General features: G+C 35.5%; 1 long non-coding RNA gene across 1 annotated transcript; it reads right to left on the minus strand.

Moving 5' to 3' along the window:
- Nucleotides 1-265: 265 nt before the first annotated feature.
- Nucleotides 266-14,082, minus strand: LOC122537133. The gene is made up of 4 exons (XR_006308554.1): nt 14,070-14,082; nt 12,094-12,097; nt 11,613-11,615; nt 266-1,630 (listed from the first exon to the last, which is right to left on the minus strand). It is a non-coding gene; the product is annotated as an uncharacterized LOC122537133 (long non-coding RNA).
- Between the last annotated feature and the right edge of the window lie 6,905 nt (nt 14,083-20,987).

Here is a 20,987-nt window from a genome sequence, read left to right on the forward strand (position 1 = left end):
GGAGGAGAAAGAACGGTTCAGGAGAAACAGTCCAACTCGATATCACTTCGAATTAAGTAGAATAGGTGTTCTGTTGAGTCAGACACGCGCTAGAACGTAGCACCGAATAAAGAAATCATCGGTTTGCAAATACATAATTCTACACGACGATGTGAAAACATTTCTTGTTAATTAATGTTAAGATTTATACTCCAGATATTTATTCTTTTTTTTTTTATTTTTTTCAATTGGCATTGCGCAAATATGAAAGCGGATTTTTTTTTTAAATATTTCGCCAAAAATTGCTTTGTTTCGCGTGTGTCGCAATTTCCCACAGGAAAACAATAATCTATCTGAAAGATATTGCAAGTTACAGATACTGTTGTTACAAAATTTTTTTCTCTCTTCCAGCTTAATTCCTTTTCTTTTATTTTTTTTCTTTAAGGAGCTCAGACAGTGTAATTTATTAAATCGGCGTTTCTACAGAGACACACACTGTACAGGAGAAACAGTCCAACTCGATATCACTTCGAATTAAGTAGAATAGGTGTCATATTGCGTCAGACACGCGCTAAACGTAGCACCGAATAAATAAATCATCGGTTTGCAAATACATAATTCTACACGACGATGTGAAAACATTTCAATGTTAATTAATGTTAAGATTTATACTCCAGATATTTATTCTTTTTTTTTTTATTTTTTTCAATTGGCATTGCGCAAATATGAAAGCGGATTTTTTTTTTAAATATTTCGCCAAAAATTGCTTTGTTTCGCGTGTGTCGCAATTTCCCACAGGAAAACAATAATCTATCTGAAAGATATTGCAAGTTACATATACTGTTGTTACAAAATTTTTTTCTCTCTTCCAGCTTAATTCCTTTTCTTTTATTTTTTTTCTTTAAGGAGCTCAGACAGTGTAATTTATTAAATCGGCGTTTCTACAGAGACACACACTGTACAGGAGAAACAGTCCAACTCGATATCACTTCGAATTAAGTAGAATAGATGTCATGTTGCGTCAGACACGCGCTAAACGTAGCACCGAATAAAGAAATCATCGGTTTGCAAATACATAATTCTACACGACGATGTGAAAACATTTCAATGTTAATTAATGTTAAGATTTATTCTCCAGATATTTATTCTTTTTTTTTTTTTAATTTTTTTCAATTGGCATTGCGCAAGTATGAAAGCGGATTTTTTTTTTAAATATTTCGCCAAAAATTGCTTTGTTTCGCGTGTGTCGCAATTTCCCACAGGAAAACAATAATCTATCTGAAAGATATTGCAAGTTACAGATATGTTACAAAAATTTCTTCTCTTTTCCAACTTAATCCCTTTTCTTTTATTTTTCTTTTTAATTTTTTTTTTTTTTTTAAGCTCAGATAGTGTAATTTATTAAATCGGCGTTTCTACATCTCGCACCATTAATTTTCCTTGTATATGTATATCGTTTCAAACGAATAAAACAGAGAGTTCCCGGACTAGATAAAAGAAGAACGAGCGCCTGTGTATTAGACCATCCCACTCTCATTTTGGGCTTTCTCGTGTACAAAATGTAGGGCACAGTGGGGGGAAAAAGCACTTTGCCGGACCTAGTTGGGTTAGTTCCCACTCCATTAAAATCAAAGGTATTACACATATTTCCCTCCGCCGGTGAAATTCGAACGATATTTGACATTTCTGGACGTTTCCCCCCCTCGGAGCAAATACGAAATTCGTCGAGCAAAAAGACGAAGAAGAAGAGAGAAGAATGTTGCCAATCCTTTTCACGGTTTTTACGGTCGCGCCTCCATCTCTCGTCTTATCGTCCACTTCGCTCTGCTCTTCTGTTCCTCCATTCCCGGCTTTTCGCTTTCCATTTTACGCGGCCGAACTGAGAATGTGGAACGCACACGTTTCGACGTTTTATTTCACTTGGCATATGCACGACGAGTGCAAACTTGTACAATGCCCGAGAACGAGAGAATCCACGCGTAATAAAAAAATCCTCACGTATCGTATTAGCGGAATTCCATTTGTATTCTGTCACATTCCACTCCTTTATTCGCAAAGCGTGCTGCATTATGTAAAATCTTTCTACGTCATGCATCACATACTTTATCTACGCTTCTTTTTTTTTTTTTTTTTTTTTTTTTTTTTCAAACCACAAACTCCCGCGACAAACGCAACTGAAAATAAACAGTTACATATTTCTAATTCTCATCTCCGTGTTTTCTTCTCATCTGGAAATGGATTCTCTCCCGTGGGATGCAGGAAGTCACGCGGCCACAACGTTGCACGATACAACAGAGTCGAGGATACGTTGTGTGTTGCACACGATGTCGAGACAAAGGTGTTTGGGTGCCTAGTCACACGCAAGGATTCCGTCTTGGGCTCGAATCACAGTAAGCTCGAGATAATTACAGGTAGGCAGCGCGAGCAGTGCTTCCTGGTAAGCCGATAATTGCCGGCTGTTCGACTCAGATAAGGTCACCGTCTCATCGACAGCCTTCTGCAATCTAGCTACTTCCGCTTAATCCTCCCATTGCGCTTCGCCTTGCGATCTTTTTATTTGGTTGTTAGCCAGCAAGCCAATTATTTTAATTCGCAATTCGCGCGTTAGACGTTACTTTGATACAGAGACACACACACACACGAGCGTGTAATGGCATTTTGACTTGTTGAATCGCCAGTGAAATTAATTTCAATTTAATCGCTGAAGCGTCGAGTAATTTTAATTAATCTCGATTCAACACGTTTAACTTTCATAGACCGAGGAGCACAATCAGTTGTGTGCCAAAACTGTCGATGGAACTTGGTCTCATTTCGATTGCCTCTATCTATAATTTGACAATGGTGAGTTTGTTCCTTTCGAACTGATAATTTTCGTCGAATATTTTGAAAATTCAAACCCATGTAGTTAATAAAACGTTAATAAAAATCTTTTTTCAAGAGTAAATCCATCTATGGCCTTGAAGATTGATATTTTCTTTTTATAGCATTCTGCTGTAATTGCAAGTTACAATTTCTTTACTTGAAAGAAAAAGCGAATTGTGATTTTCGTAAAGTTTCACTTCCAATCTTCAACTTAACTTCGACTCTAGGCCGAGTATTAGCAAGTACAAATTGTAAATAAAACGTTTTACGTGCTTTTCATTTAAAACGTGACAGTTACAATGAGTGACAGTTACTAAAAAAGATTGAGAAGAAAATCGTAAGGCAAGGGGTTAAAATTTCCTTTCTCTTAAATCATTTCATTGAACACGAAATATTAGGATCAGACGACGAAACGTTAGGATTTCTTGAATCTCTGTCATTTAATCCCAATATTGTACATTCAATAAAATAATGTAAAAAAAAAAAGAAAAAAGGAGCAACAGATACAAGTTTCGTGAAGTTGTTGGAAAGGAGAGACTTCAATCTTCAAAATCATTTTTACATATGTCTGAGTTTTGACAATTTTCGAACAAAAATCATTTTCGAAAAACTGTTACGCGTGAATCGTTATACGATTCTTTTCTTGCAAAGTTGCATCAATTGAAATTATCAACAACATTTCATCGTCACTGGCATACTTACGTTGCTATTTTAATTATTAAAATAATTATTAAAATATTATTCAAAAATTAAAAATATTATTTGAAAAATTAAAACAATTATTAATTATCGTCTTCAATTATTTCTTTCACCCTTCTTTTATCTCGAAGTTTCTCAAAAATTCGAACGAAGGCGAATCACACGCTGCAATATCGATAATATCAATTAGTTTCCCAGCTGGCGCATTTCTCTTCGACACGCTCTGCTGTCGTTCGATTTCATAAGACGGTTAAAATAAAAGAAAGAAAAAAAGAAAATTAATCTCGGTGTTGCGCGATATCCGATCGCGACGGAAGCGGGAAATTTAAATCGACTTGGCGGTCTCCGCTGGGAGAAAAATAACGCGTGCGAATCACTCCGACTAAGAAGCGTATTTAACGAGGGCTCGACAACTTTGTCAAGGGATCAATCGAGTGAAAAATCTCGACTAAGTTGAGATCTCGACAAATGCAAAAAGAAAATTAGTTTGCTACAAGCAGAATTTATTTTACGAATATTTTCCAAGACCTCAGTGACAATGAGTCGAGTCTCCGAGAGCTTTGAATTTTCTGTGATTGAAATTCGAATTTTCCAGCTTCGTATCATCGAACCCTCGACATTTTCTATGAAACGGGTGATCCGGATAAAAATAGTAACAGTAATCCCCCGGTTGTGTACTCTGTACGTATTATCGTCAACGAAAAACAGAAGTGCTGTAGATTTACGTGAACGTTAAGCTCGTGTGTACACACGCTTCTGCGAAAATTATTTCCCTATGGTGTATATATTTGCGCAGTGCGAAAGATTATTTGTCTCTGTTAAAAACACACGTTTCACACGAGATATAATCTACCGTCAGTAGTAGGATAACAGAATTTAGCGGACTTGAGGATAGAGAAACTCGCACGACAAACGATGAAGTATAATTGTGGTATGTATCGTAACATTAACAGAGAGCGTAAATAGAATGTAAAATTATTTCAGCGGCTAAGCGCAATTTTTATTAAATTGGTAAAACACCAAGCCAGAGGTGTCACGAATTTTCCCTCTTTAATTCTTCAATTTAATTCTTTTAAATTAATTTTTTAAATTTAATTTAATTTAATTTAATTAGTTTAACAAAATTAATTTAATAATTTAATTTTGAAGATTCTGATGATCAATTGCATATAATCAGCATTAACAACTTCACGATAGCTATCGGAAGCGTCGAAAGTTCCTGTGAAAAAAAAATACTATTAACACCAGAAACCGTCGATGACCAGAGCGTAAAATTTCCATCAGCGACGTGACAGAAACGAAATGATGCCGCTTTGTGTTCGAAATTAACCCTTTTGCAGATAAAATTCACCCTTTTGCAAGTCAAATTTGTTTTCTGGAGCCACTGTAAACAATAAAAATAAAATCCGACATGAAGTTACTATTATTCCGAAGTAAAAGTTTTATTGCACGTGAAAGAAAGAAATAACATGGGAAACTGACATAAAATGCTTGTTTGACATTTGACAAGTATTCACACAGATACGTAGATTCGCCTGTAATAGTTCGTGTAACAAATATGACAATCTGTACGAGTGATGGTTTGAACAGAATGATTAACGTCCATTGAATGTTCATAGTTTGAAAAATCAGCGAAAATATTTCCTTGCACAGAATTCAATCTTTGAAAAAAAAAAAAAAAAACATTTTCAACGGTGAGTACGATGGTAGAAATGAAAAAGTGTATTATTTTACCTTTGAGTCATCCATAGGGTTGATCTGACTTGCAAAGTGATGAATTTAATCTGTGAAGGAATGCATTTTATTCGCAAAAAAGTGAATATGATCCTCAGATGATTTTATTTTATATATTTCACGAAAAATCACTTAAATCGCCCAAAATACGTTGTTTCACATTCGTAAAATCTCTGACAAAAAAAATTAGACTCTGGTCATTTTGACCGTTTAACTCATAGTTCCAGCGTTAAATTTAAAAACGAGCCAGTAAACACATATATTTACGGTACGCTAGAGACAACTTTTTAAATTCCTCTTTCTAACAAAAAAATTAGCTTTTATTTAGCGGCGAAAAGCTAAAAGAGAGAGAGAGAGAGAGAGAGAGAGAGAGAGAGAGAGAGAGAGAGAGAGAGAGAGAGAGAAACCAAGAAACGTTCAGTCCCGATCGATACGACAGAAACGAATTTAACAAACTCGTTCTCTTGTTTAACCGACAGAGTTTCAGCAGCCACTACACGGTCGAGGGCAAGTGGCAAAGATTTGCAGTGGTCTCGAGCGCACTACAGAGAGAACCGATCTGATCGAGCATGCTCTCCAATTCTCCTCCGTGTACAGTAATTTCGCAGTCGGCGCTGATGAATTTGGATCGAGAACTGTCTTTCGGTTTGTGCTCGAGGTTTCTTCTCGGTTCACGCACACTGCGCGTGCAGTGCAGACTGTTTTTCGTAAAAATCAGTTTTCCAAAGAGGAAGCAAGTAACTGCAAATAATGGCGAATATATATATATCGTAGATCGTGATGCAATTGTTGCTTTGATATAATAAATGAATAAAAGTAAATTATTTATTACTGAATCCAACATTTCCGAAAGAACCCGGCCAGCCAATCTTTCCGGTCACCAAGCTTCGAATTTCCACATAGAGGGGTGAGACACTCAGAAAATTAAAAACGCGACGGAACAAAAATCGGCGAGAATCAGAAAACGCCTTTCTAATAAAGGGGGGCACCGATGACGATAAATCGAACGAATCGAACCGCAAGGAGGGAATTCAGGCAAGAAAAACAGGCCCGCGGTTAAATAAAAAGCCCGACGTTAATTCCCGGGCGCTGTCGGGCGCCCGTTAAAGCTGGGCCAATTCATCGAGAGTCAGGGAACCATCGAGGTCAGTTCCGCTAACTAAAACGATTTCATCGATAACTATAGTTAGAAGTCTCCTCGCTGGCAGTCGGGAGCTGCGATATTTAACACGTACGAACTCATCTGCGCTTAGACATAGCGTGAGACGTGTATATGTATGTATGTATGTATGTATGTATGTGTGTGTGTGTATATGTATGTATGTACACCAGCGTCGCTATTACGACCGAACACCGTCCATACAGAAACGTCGTCCTGCTATTGATATATTTCGACGTTTACGACTTGAAGTAACTTTCCCTAATATACGGCTGGACTTGGATTGTAAATTTCCCTCGCTCCCGAATATGTACCCTCGCTCCGAACCCATCCACCCATTCTCTAGAATCCCCTTCTGCCTCTTCTACCCTGATTCGCTATCCGAATCAGCCCTCAGCGAGAAAAGCTAAGGGAGAGGTCATCGTTCGATCTTCCCGAGAGACGTGTGTGTACATCCTTCCTGTTTATAAAGCTAGGTGGCGTCCACTGGAAAGTAAAACTCGTCGCGAGTTCCTCTCGAGAGTATTTCTCGCAAATGGATACTGTTCGAAGAGTTACTGTCCGAGAGAATCGCTCAATTGTCTGAGAGTCGACCTGTTCGCCGATGGACACAATATTATACCGCTTTCGAAGAGTTGCTTTCAGAATACGAAGCGATTTTGAAATCCTGCGAGCAGAACAGTGAATAATAAAAAAAGTGAAATTATTGAACTAATTTCTTTTAATTTAAATTGTTATATAATAATGAAATAATTATTAAATAATATCTAAATTATTAATAAATTATTATATAATAGTTTAAATATTGTGTAAATATTATATAAATGTAAATATAAATATATAAATATTATATAAACATAAATATAAATATTATATAAATATAAATATAAATATTATATAAATATAAATATTACATAAATATAAATATCATATAAATATAAATATAAATATTATATAATAATTTAAATTGTTGAACTCTTTTTTTTTATATTGATTTTTCTTCTTTCTTAAAATATTATGGGAAACCACGAGGGCACACATTTTCTTGCACTTCCATGATAGCGATACCACTGTTCACACTCATGTTTCACGAACTACACCACAGTGAGTAGGGCCAGAGACTGAACTCTCAAATGGACACGGTTTTGAGAGTTCTGTCGGATAGTAAGCTCTCGGAGGGTATTTCGGTCTCTCTCTCTCGAAGAGTAAAAATTCTCAAACTTACTCTCAAATGGACACAACGCTTGAGAGTACTCTCGAGGGTAATTCTCGCGAGAAACTCTCAAACGGACGCAAGGCTTAAGCGTGACGGATCGATGGTTCCAGGACGATCAAAATATTATTATATTTACTGCGCGAAACTCGCTCCCACTCGTCGTTGATCCCAATTACAGATACGGATCGTAGAAACTCGGAGCGGAATTGAACAGAAAGAAGAGGAAGAAGGGAGAAATTGTTCCGTTCGGAGTCGCAATTTGTGATAATTTTAAAGACGTTCCGCGCTGAGGAAAGAGAAAGAGAGAGAGAGTTCGCCGGCAATTTATTTATTTAACGGAAGGCTCTCTAAGTAATTAACAGAGGGTGGCGAAAGGGTGGGAGAGGAAAGATAGAAAGAAGAAGCAACTGGTGTTTTTTTTTTTTTTTTTTAGACTTTTTTCGACCGAACTCGAGGCGTTCGGGCGGACTGTTGCGACTCAATTCCGCGTGGTAATTGCGTACACGCCGGCTTCTCGCCGCTGAGGTCTCGCTTTTAGAGAGAGTCCTTTAGAACGGGACAATAACGCGGACACTAAAAAGATTTGGATACTAATTTGGCGGGAGAATTTCTCCTCCTGTCTCCTGTTTTTCTTCACTCGCCGCCCCTTCCGTTTCAAGTCGAACAATTTCTCCTGGAACTCGAATTTTAGATTTCCAATGGTTTCTCCAAATTCAAAACTGTTGACAGTTTTGTGAAAAAATGGCGGTAACCGATGCTAACTCGGAGAAAGAATAAGTTGAAATTATATATTACCGATTGAATGTCATTATTCGATTGTCTTTCGTTTTGTTAATAGCTTTTAGCCATTTTTAAATGGTGTGTATCTATGATGATTATACCACGTCGAACACAGAGTATGTGCAGTTGCTGTAAAATTGAATTAAACTGCAAGAGAAAAACATATTTGTCTTTCTTTTTAATTATTTTCATGGATAATTTTATTGATTAATATAATAATATAATTGATAAGCGATTATATTAATTAACTATATTAGTTAATTTACAATAGATAATAATTGATTAATGAATAAACTATAATTAATATTAATTAATACTAATTAATAGCAAGAAAATATTTAGAAATGATGTAAGTCGAGTCCAAAAATATTCTGAAATGTCTAGGATTTACAAATACGTTTTATTTTCCACAAAAAATTTCATTTCAGTTGCAAATTGTAATTCTCTCGCATAACGAGTACTCGTCATTCACAGCTAAGAGTTAATGAACAACATTTTTACATCATGTTATCAAATAATTACCATCCTCCGGTCTCACCGGAAACTTCACAATGTCCAAAACTTCTGAAAATATTATTCGAGCCTGTGCCAAAAAAATTTCGAGCCAAATTTAATTTTTCAACGAGAAGATTTCATTTTTCAAACGAAAGGGATGGATAATGACCAGGGTAACATCCTTTCAGTCAAAAAATTCCCTAGCAAATCCTCGAAATATTGGAAATGGCATCGTGAAGCTTCCGCGCAGTGAAAAATGGATCATAATTCAATAATGCGACGTAAAATATAAAATATTCTGCGTTGTTAATAAAACGAAACAATTTGGAACAATCTAATAATGTTCGTAAAACAATGTAAAACATAAAATACTCTACATTATTAATGAAACGAAAGAAACTTTTCGAACAATCCAATAATAATATTCAATCGTAATATAATTTTCAATCTTCTCAGAGTAAGCATTGGTTATCGCGATTTGTTACAAAAACTGTTGTTATCAGATTTCAATTTGGAGAACTAAAATTTCAGCTTCTACAAGCCGGAAAAACCATGATTCGTGCCGCGAGCCGAAACTGGATGCTACGAGGCAATTGGTTAATTGCGATTTTCATTTTTTCGTGGATTCTGTGTATCGGTGCGCCGCCATTTTTGGCTGGGTAATTATTGTTAGATCCAGTAAGCAGCAACAAAACCACCAGCGAGATACACGCGATATATTCGCAAATACGAACGTCGGGCACACAAATGCCAGAGCGCCCTTTGACCCGCGAAAGCACATGGTACGCGATCCGCGTTGTTTCTTGGCCTCTGGTTCGAACTCTGATTCGAGTTGCATGCGAAAATCTCGAAACAGTTCGCGTAGTATTGTGTGAAACGCGCACTCAATTACGACGTGTTTCAACCGAAGCGAAATAAAACAGTAACATTAGCCCCGTGCGCTGGATCCTGGTAATAAATAAACAACGCAACTGATGATATATATAGAGAGAGAGAGAAGGAAAAAAAAGTATAAAAAGTTACCATGCGTGAAACACGGCGACCGGCTGCAAACTCAATTACTGGGGCCGAAATTAAATTTCGCCGGTGCTTTGTAAGGTTTGCGTGGCGAAAAAAAGAAGAAAAGAGAGAAAGGGGAGAGAAGGAAAAGAGGAGGGGAGGAAAAGCCGCGTTCTCTCGTTGAATTTCGTACTCCTTTCAGAGCCGCGGCGAACAACGCGAAATTACTTTAAAAAAAGAAAGACAAAAAAAAATTGCGAGGTTCGCATAATCTTTGGGACGATACCGGAGGAGAGAGAAAAAAAAAAAAAAAAAAAAAAAAAGGGAAAAAAAAAAAAAAAAAGAAAGAAAAGCGTAGCATGTGTATTTTACACGTAATTTAATTTTATCCGACCACTTTGAAAATTGAAAGGAGAGACAGTCTCGACGATAAAGGAAAATTTAAAACGAGTTCCGCGTTTTTAAAGCTGAAATTAAGCACGATTCTTTCACTTCCCTCGCGTCTTGTTCAGGGGAGCGACTTGTTCAAAACAGAAGGGCAAAAGTCCAGGAAAGAGCGCAGTGTTCTTGATATTCTTTCGTTTCGTTCTTGCGTCTTCGTGTTTGTACTTAATTACGAGCGTAATTCTCTTAATAGCATTGTCGTTGAGGATCTTAATGCAAAGCGCCTTGGAGCGACACTCTCTGCATAATGACTCTCAGTTGAATGATCTATGTTCAAATTGTTTCTGCTTCCGCTTCCATCTTTCCCCTCGGTAAATTCATTAACGCAGGGATTATCGCCGCGGAACGATTAACAATTCCAACGAAGGATTTCGAAATGAACCGGCCGACATTCGCTATTTTCGAACGCGATACACTTGCACAGACACCGACTTTTAACTTACCTGTTTACGGTGTTTAATATACGTTATATATAATTTGAACGTAATATATAATTTATAAATTTTATGTTTATAATAATAATTCATAGGTATTGAACGTACCAGCTGAATTTTTGGAATGAACTTGTTATTTAAGCAGTATTTATTGTATTTATTTTAGATTATGGATGACTTTTAATTTATCTACGCTTGAACGTATATAATTTGTACAAATTTTGTATCTATAATAGTCTGTGATAATAATTCGTACTGAAGGAATTGAATGTACTAGCTCAACTGATGGGATAACCTGTTCTTATTTGAGCAGTATTTATTTCACGTTGTCGACGAACTTTTAACTTGCCTGTCTATGGTGTTTACGTTTGAACGTAAATGTGTACCTTATCTGATACAAATTTTGTGTTTATAATAATCTGCGATAACAATTCATAGGTATTGAACGTACCAGCTGAATTTTTGGAGTGAACTGTTGTTGTTTAACCAGTATTTATTTTATTTATTTTAGATCATGGATGACTTTTAATTTATCTATGGCGAATAGATGCTTGAACGTAAATATGTAATTTACACAAATTTTGTATCTATAATAGTCTGAGATAATAATTCGTACTGAAGGAATTGAATGTACTAGCTCAACTGATGGGATAACCTGTTTTTATTTGAACAGTATTTATTTCACGTTGTCGACGAACTTTTAACTTGCCTGTCTATGGTGTTTACGTTTGAACGTAAATGTGTACCTTATCTGATACAAATTTTGTGTTTATAATAATCTGCGATAACAATTCATAGGTATTGAACGTACCAGCTGAATTTTTCGAGTGAACTGTTGTTATACAAGTCGTATTTATTTTACGTTGTCGATGAATTTTTGATTTATCTGTCTGTTCGAACGTAAATATGTAATCTGTACAAAATATGCTTGCCGTGCGTAATAATCTTCGTTTTCAATTTTCGTTGCATTCTTCTAGTTTACGGCATGTAAAGATCAATCTAACAGAACGTCGGGCGAAGAATTCACGAGATTTTCCAAACAATCCATCAATCTTCCTCTCCCTCCCCCCTCCCCTCCCCCTCCTCTCCCTTCGGAGTGAAATTCCTTCAAAGAAGGAACTTTCTTACTTCAAGCTCGGTCCTTCCTTCGCCGAGGGGAATCGCGCAACCGAGGCGATCGAGGCTAAAACGGGGATAAAACGCGAAGAAGAAAAAGCAGAAACGAGGCGTGTCTGTATTTAAAGCTCTTGAGCTAAGTGATAAGATGAATTACGGGGTGAACTGGCGCCGACATCGCTCGGCTCTGCCGCGAGAAGACCCGGGCGCGCTCGCTCCTGCTTCTCGTTTATCGTCTCGACGCGACTGCTCGGAGACATACAAGAGGATCCGTTTCCACTCGCCTGGCAGGGGCCATTGTCGCCCCGGAGATGTTGAGTCTCCTTCGCTTCGTCCTTCGGAAAAATACCGAAATTCGCTGGCGCTCGATTCGTGACACGTTACAGCACCCTCAGCTCTGATAATTCCCGAGCACTTGGGAGCACTCGTTCCTACGTCAGATCCGGACGTTTTCAAAAACTTTCAAATACTATATTTTAGTATTTTTAATATATTACTATTTTATTATTAATACATATATATTTTATTTTTAATACATTGCTATTTTACCATTCTATTTTCTAATACATTACTACTTTACTATTGTATTTACTAATGCATTACTATTTTACTATTGTATTTTTAATACAATACCATTTTAGTATTGTATTTTTAATACAATACCATTTTAATATTGTATTTTTAATACAATACCATTTTAGTATTGTATTTTTAATACAATACCATTTTAATATTGTATTTTTAATACAATACCATTTTAGTATTGTATTTTTAATACAGTACTATTTTACTATTGTATTTTTAATACATTACTACTTTACTATTGTATTTTTAATATATTACTATTTTACTATTGTATTTTTAATACAATACCATTTTAATATTGTATTTTTAATACATTGCTATTTTACTATTGTATTTTCAATACAATACCATTTTAGTATTGTATTTTTAATATATTACTATTTTACTATTGTATTTTTAATACAATACCATTTTAGTATTGTATTTTTAATACAATACTATTTTAGTATTGTATTTTTAATACATTACTATTTTACTATTGTATTTTTAATACATTACTACTTTACTGTTGTATTTTTAATACATTACTACTTTACTGTTGTATTTTTAATACATTACTACTTTACTGTTGTATTTTTAATACATTCCTATTTTTAAATTATTTTTTAAAGCTACTTCAGAAATAATCTGTTTGCAAAATAACGAAATTACACTATTAAGTATTTCTCGTAAAAATTAAACTGATTTATTTCCAATTAAATGATTTATTTGTTATTTCATGAAATAAATTATTTATCACTTACCAGAATATTTATTTGTCATTTGATTTTGATGAGAGGTAACAAGTTTCTAAAAGTATATATTTGTAGCTTCAATGTTTATATTCTTATTATTATATTATTCTTATGTTTATATTATTTGTATATATAATTCTTATTCTGCGGCTACGGTATAGTTACTACGCTTATCAATCAGACACAAATAAAGATAAATATCGCTCGATTTTTTTGATGACGATGGAAGAAATTTAAATATGCTCCAAACAACTATGTTTATAAAATATGATACTTTCTTTCGTTTCTTTTTGTCATCAGTAAAGAAATTCGCATATTCTCATTTACAATTTTAACACAGATGTCTTCGAATTTTGTTCATTAATGCTCATTAATAAATTATTTTGATCTTTATTGATTTCTCGTTTTTCATTTAAGTATTTTGGTCTCATTGATACTTATCTCGAATGTTATTTTAAAGACAAATTTTTCAACAATCAAACACATATTATTTTCTCCAATAATCAATTCTTCAATTTATCATTTTCCCAATCACTCGCATAACAAATTCCTATAACTGACCGAAAACATACTATCGATCAAAATACCATTATTTGTCAAATACCAAAGAACATTTAATTTACAAAAATTTAATTTTCAGTCGAAATATATATCGCCCATGTCTGCCTACAATTATTTCGCCGATCGATGTCGACTCGCTCGCTCAGATTGAGACTATGTTTCTCAAAGTATATACATCGCAAAGTAATGGCGTGAACGAAATCGTTGATTTACGGCAGCCAGCGAATACAGGTTAGCGTTGCGTCGTGTGTTTAATGGAAGCGAAACTGGACGAAGAGCACAAGTGGATACAGTAGAGAAATTATCGTTCCCTTCTTTCTTCTTCTTTTTTCTCTTCAAGGAGAAATTATGAAACGCGGAATGGTTTGTTCGAAAGAGCTTCGAGATCAAGGATATACACGTGTACGATCTATCCAGATGAGAAAATTATCAAAATCTCGAATAATCGGCCAATATCTCGAACGAAAGAACGAGGTTCAAAGAGTTGGTTGCATTGAACCTCCTTCATGCTCACGGCAACGTGACGAGAATCCCGAGGACGCGAGGGCAGGTAAAAATTGCCTTTATCCCGCGTTGCTACGATTGCTTTAGTTTCCATTTTTTCCTGTCGCATTTTGCATTGTCGTTGCGCGTACGTGCCACACGGGATTTCTTCGTTCTCCTCGGAGCAAACTTAGGAAAAAGCTGGACGTTTTCCTTTGAAAATTTCTTTGAAAAGTTCTGTCGCGAAACCTGCACGTGACGTATTCTTTCGTACAAATTCCTTTCGTTAATGTGAAATCGAAGTTTGATTAAACTTTACTCGTAAATTAATTGTCCCATTTAACCCGTTTCCTGAGAACTATTGAATTATTAATTTATTCCTTCATCACTTTTTCATTAATTTCGTTTATAAGTACGTTGTGTTTATGACACTTTGCAGTATAAATACAAGAGTATAAAAGTTAACTTTGTTGACTTTTGCGCAAATGTTGAAATGAAAAGTAAATGTCATTTTTTTGGTCGTATCGAATCTCAGTTGATTCGTGCGTTAACAACAAACTCGTTAAAAAAAATAAAAACAATAAAATCGCCATCGAATATTCTTCTTCAACCCAACTGATTGCGGACCATAACGAGTGACCGAACCGTATTCAATAATTCGTCGCTTTCTTTTTCAACTCGTCGGTATGATATCATTGGATAGAAATTACCGAGAAGTAATATATTTGTTATTCGTTTCGCTTAAATGTACTTAAAACTGAGAAGATATTACAATTTTGGAACAAAAAATTCTCGACGTGTGTGGCAAAAGGTTAAAAAAAATCGCCATCTTTTTTCTTGGATTCTTCTTTAAAAAAAAAAAAAAAAAATATATATATATTTGTAATTGTAATATATATATATTTAAATTAATATAAATATACATAATAAATATAATATAATATAATTATATTTATAAATATAATATAACATAATTATATTTATAAATATATATAATAAATATAATATAATATAATTATATTTATAAATATATATAATAAATATAATATAATATAATTATATATAATATAAATATATATAAATTGTAATATATATATATTACAATTTTGGAACAAAAAATTCTCGACGTGCGTGGTAAAAGGTTAAAAACAAACGCCATCCTTTTTCTTGGATTCTTCTTAAAAAAAAATATATATATATATATATATATATATATATATATATATATATATATATTCTGTTCTGTGTGAAAGGACTTCGAAATGTTCAAGGACAACGTACAAATTCCGTCTTTCCCCTGCCGAATAACTTATCGCTTAAGCGGCAACTGATTTTCTTCGGTTACTGCCCCTTCTACGAAGTTTCTCTTTTTTATCACCAGCGCGTGATTCCTCCCGCGCAACGCGGCTTTTGAATTTTGAAAGCGCGAGAAATCTCATTTTCCGCGACTGTTCCGAGTGCTCGACGGCGCTGAAAAATTTATTGCGCGTCTTTTTTCCATTTCCGCTTGCGTGGAACTCGCGGAGAATTCGCAGCCATCTGCCGCGGAACGCAATCTACATACTTGCGGAGATAGTTCGTGGATGAATCTCAGAACGAAAATAGTTGACAGAAGACGATATTTGCTTGCGGAGTGAAGATCTTCAGTGGCTGATCCACCAACCATCGAAATACGAAAAGATCTCGTTTGCGTGATAACAATCGATTTTGTTACTCTAACCAGCGATTCGTAAAGTGTATCGAGCATCACTGGCGGGGGAGGATTACGCAAGATACCATCCCCTGGTGAACGCTGAAACGATTCAAGGGAGGCGATAGCAGCCTCAAGTGCAATTGGAAGGCGTTGAAAGAATAAAGGAAGAGGAGAAGATAAGAGAATTTCGAAAAATTTCGTTCGTTCGTGTTTCATTTGTTGTGTAGGAAGTCGGTACTTGATCAGATATTTTTATTTCCCAGGGAAACACACAAAATGCTGTGTATTTCTGGAGTTGTAATCGAGTAGATAATTTTGTAATTTAAAGCGTACTATGTTGGAGGACGTAGGTAGAAATATAGATATAGATATAAAATGACAAATGCTAATTTGTCCATTTGTTCACTTGAAGGAGGTAGATATTCAAGAATTTTCTGGGTGCTGAATAATTTTTTATCTTGTATAAAAGAGTTTCTTGTAAAGTTGTTTTATCTTGTATGAAGGGCCGAATAAGTTTGGAAACCTCTGTTCTAAACTCCCATAGATGTTATCTTAAACATCCTTGTCTTCAAATTAAAACTCTATTTAAAACTCTTAATTCCAAATTATTAACTACCATCCCTATTATTCGAAGCTCTTAATCTCTGTTTATTTTATAAAATATTCTTCGTTTATATTATTTGCATATTATTATGTACATTAATATAAATATGTATATTACGTATTTATAATAAATGTATATTGCATTTTTTTTTTATTACTATTATATTCTCTGTGTTCATTTTTTATTATTATTATATCTATGTATCTATTCTTTGTTCCTTGTTCACTCTATGAGAAGTAACATACTACTTGAGATTTCGCACGAATTTTATACAAACTTCAAGACGATAAAATATCGTCGTCAATTAAACGAAAGATAAAACTCGTCCGAATTCTACGATAATTGTAGCTCGATAAAGTGCGATAAAAATTCCGTGTAACAGCTACTCCCATTATACCAGCGCGGACGATTCTATCGCGAAATAATAATCTTTGATATTAGAGAGTGGAGAGACCCGGAGCGATGAGAATTCCACAGTTCGTTCTACTTTTATTCCGAAAGAAACGCGAACGGATCCCTTTCGCCGTGTTGGAGAAGTACAATGGCGGCCTTCCTCCACAGAAGTCGGATACGTAACTTCACTTTAATTGCCATCTCATCGCGAACTGCGCGAGAGGGATGAGACACAATACGCTGATAAGAGGAGAAAGAGTAATAAAAGAACCCGAGAGAGGTGACGTGAACGCGACCGTTCGACCGGAACTAACATATCGAAACGACCGAGTATCTTTCGACAAAGTTTTTCATAAACCACGGTAGTAATACTCACGGAAACTCGCTAGCTCTCGCTCTGGATTTTACATACGTACCTGAAACAGAGAGAAGAATCAAATGGGTTATTATTAGTATACAGGGTGTTTCGTAACTTATGGGACTCACTTCGGGAGCTGATTGTACGCCTAAAAATAATGAAAAAAAGTCATATAAATATATGTCCTATCTGTCTTCGTTTATGAGATATAATGAATTTTATAAACAGAGCAAACTCTAATTTTACCAGGGATGGTATATTCAATTTTCATAACAATCATAATTGGGATGAAGAAAACCCACGTGTTATTGTGCATTCAAGATATCAACACCAGTTTAGTTTAAACGTATGGGCAGGAATAATTGATAAATTTTTAATTGGACCTTTTTTTCTTGATGGGAAACTNAGCACGCGTTTACACGAAATATTAGAGGAAGTTCCAGTCGATATTAGACTTCGTATGCGGTTTATGCATGATGGAGCTTCGTCGCATTTTAGCCGAGTGGCTAGGCAATTTTTAAATCAACGCTTTGCAAATAAATGGATTGGTCGTGGAGGTCCTATTGCATGGCCTGCTCGTTCTCCGGATTTGAATCCATTAGATTTTCATTTGTGGGGACATTTAAAATCGATTGTATACGCAACGTCGATTGAACATGCTGAAATACTACGAAATAGAATAGAGCAAGGCTTCCGATAAATTCGAGAAATACCAGGAATGATAGAGAGAGTAACCAGATGAATGACAAGACGCGTGCAGGCTTGTCTTCAAATGCAGGTGGTCATTTCGAGCATCTTTTGTAAAAGTAATTAAAACAGAAATTTCATTATATCTCATAAACGAGGAAAGATTGGACATATATTTGTATGACTTTTTTTCCATTATTTTTAGGCGTACAATTAGCTCCCGAAGTGGATCCCATAAGTTACGAAACAGTTACGAGAAAGTACTCTTATCACATATACAGGGAACGTCTTGTAGGAATGTGAGAAGATTCTTGATGAAAAAAATGAGTTTGTGTTTTACTCACGAACCATGAACCATTTGTATTTCGTTCATCCCACCGACGAAGATGAAATACAATTCCAAAACCAAAGTATGAAAATTGAACAAAGAAATAGAGATACCAAAACCCGGGGAAAAGTTGAAATTGAGTTTGCCGGATTTTAAGGTTTCCATAATGCAATTACACGTTCGAAAATTCCGCGACTTGGGGCCACGAGGCTCCAGTGACACAAACAGTTCACTAGTGTGCGCTCGTACGTGGATATATCGTTGAACACGATACCGTGGAAAGCCACAATATCAAACTTTGAAAGGAGAATTTCCTCGAAAGAGTTGTTGAGAAACAGTCGATATAAACAGTCTGTTGATGTTTTGTTGTTTTAACACTACGCGCCATTTGTAAAATAGTGGTTAGCAGCCGATAAGTGACGCACTTTCGCGATTCCAATTCTAAGTTTTAAGTTCGTTTAAAACATTATTACACATTAACATCATGTATCGTCAAGGAAGCAGATATTGAAAATTCTGTACACATTCCAACAAAGGTTTTTTCATAAAAACAAAAATAGCAAAATTTTTACATTTTCCATTTTAGTTTATACATGATATGAAAACCCTTTGTACTATGCATCGTCAAAAACTTTAGCTTTCATAAACCTGTTTGGCGCCATAAAAGGGGAAGTTTATCGCAACATTTTAAAAGAAATATGTTTGGTATTTGTTTATAACCGTCCTAAGTATCTTCTCTGACGCACAGATACGGTTTTATTTTACTTTACTTTACTTTACTTTTCTAGGGAAGAAATTTTCTGAGATATTCTCGTGTTTTCAATCTTACCGTGTGAAAGAAAATTATTAAATATACTTATATGTTTAAAAATATTTTTGTTTTCATTTATTTTAACCCCTTTGATAAGAATTGTGAAAATGGCGAAATTTTTCAGAAAGTATGTTGACATAATCAAAACACTGAGTTGCACTACATTAAATGAATATTATTTATTTATTCGTATTCTGTATTGAATTATACAAAAAATTTAACAGTAACTTTAAGCTTTATTTCACGATATATCTAATAATTTAGTGAAAATATGGTACAACTCGAAACATAATCCTACATCACATTTCTTGCGTTCGTAATGCATCTTCCTTCTTCCGTTGTTTCTCACACGTTACACATTTGCGTCTTTTTGTGATTAATTTGATACCACACTTTTTCATTTCAAGGTTTTCATTAAATGAAATTTCTATAAGATAGTCACGTTTAAGTAACATATGGCTAACGGAAGATATAATTGTTGAATTAGAATTCACTTACGTCTGATTCGAGTGATGTTTGCTGCAATTATTGTCAATAACATTTACATGAAATAACGTAAATAATAATATACAAAATAACTGTAAAATAATCACGTTTAAATAATTATTGAATTAGACATTCACTTACGTCTGATTCAAGTGAGGTTCGCTGCAATTATTGTCGATAATATTTACCGACCGAGTGTCTTTAATTTAAAAGCAACGCGAAGTGAGCGCCTATAGGCTAGATATAGGTTAGGTTAACTTTTCGTCTCAGTGGACTGAAGTGAGTTAAAGCGTCCATAGGCGTCAACACTGGCCAAGAGGCTAACTGTTTTAGCACAAAAATCTTTAGAATTAATAATACAATAATGTACGATTCCCATCCTCGTTCTACACTAATTTCACTTTCAAAAAAAGTGTCGATCGCACAAAATATCGCCAAACTGTACAGTGTAAATCATCAACAATGGACCCAGGCGGCTTCTGTCTCACGAACTATCCCCGTTGCATCCTAAACGCTTCAATTCGAATGCGATTACTGTTAGATTTGTCGGGAACCCGGGGAAAAAGAGAAAGAGCTGGAAAGATGGATCTGATAGAATTGTTTGGATCGAAGGAAGCAGAGGGGCGCGCGCGCGCGAGAGAGAGAGAGAAAGAGAGAGAGGGTGGTTACCTCCTGTTCACGCGATTCAACGACTCACGTCGCCGCGAAATCCTATAAAACCGGGATGTCGCGTGTTCCTCTCCAAGCCGGTCGCATTACGCGGCTCGTGTCGTCGTGTCTCAGCACGATCGTCGAGACGCTTTGCAACTCGCGACGACGCGCAACGCGAGCGTGAGCCTCGTCGATCATTCTAATCTAAAACGATCTCTCTCCCGAGGCTGAATACAGCCCCGTAGGATCAGCCGAGATCTAAATATAAACTTCGGCGCTAGCCTCCGGCCCGGGGCGACAATTAGACATCGGATTCCGATAAGCGGTTCCGTTTAACAGAGAGATCAGCGCGATAGCATGGCCCTCGGGAATCTATTAACACCAACCGGGTAATTCCGGCTCGGAGCTGAAACGGTCATTCACGGTTCCGATCGTTTGTTTCTTCTAACAGCCAATGTACACAACAGCTGGTGAAAATGTAGCCGAAAATGTGGCCTCGAATTCTAGTAATTCACCGTTCGTGGATGTCGTTTAATCCTTTTGCCCTCGACAAACTTCTTTTCTTTTTTTTTTTTGTATCATTTATTTACGAGGCGTCACCTCGAATAGAATGACACAGCATTCGAAACATTTCAACGCGAAATTTTGTTGATTATGTGATGTTGAAATTTAAAGCAATCCGTCAATGTGTATTGC

This window comes from Frieseomelitta varia, unplaced genomic scaffold (genome assembly GCF_011392965.1).
Source record: "Frieseomelitta varia isolate USP_RPSP 00005682 unplaced genomic scaffold, Fvar_1.2 scaffold_889, whole genome shotgun sequence".
NCBI classification, from domain to species: Eukaryota; Metazoa; Arthropoda; class Insecta; order Hymenoptera; family Apidae; genus Frieseomelitta; species Frieseomelitta varia.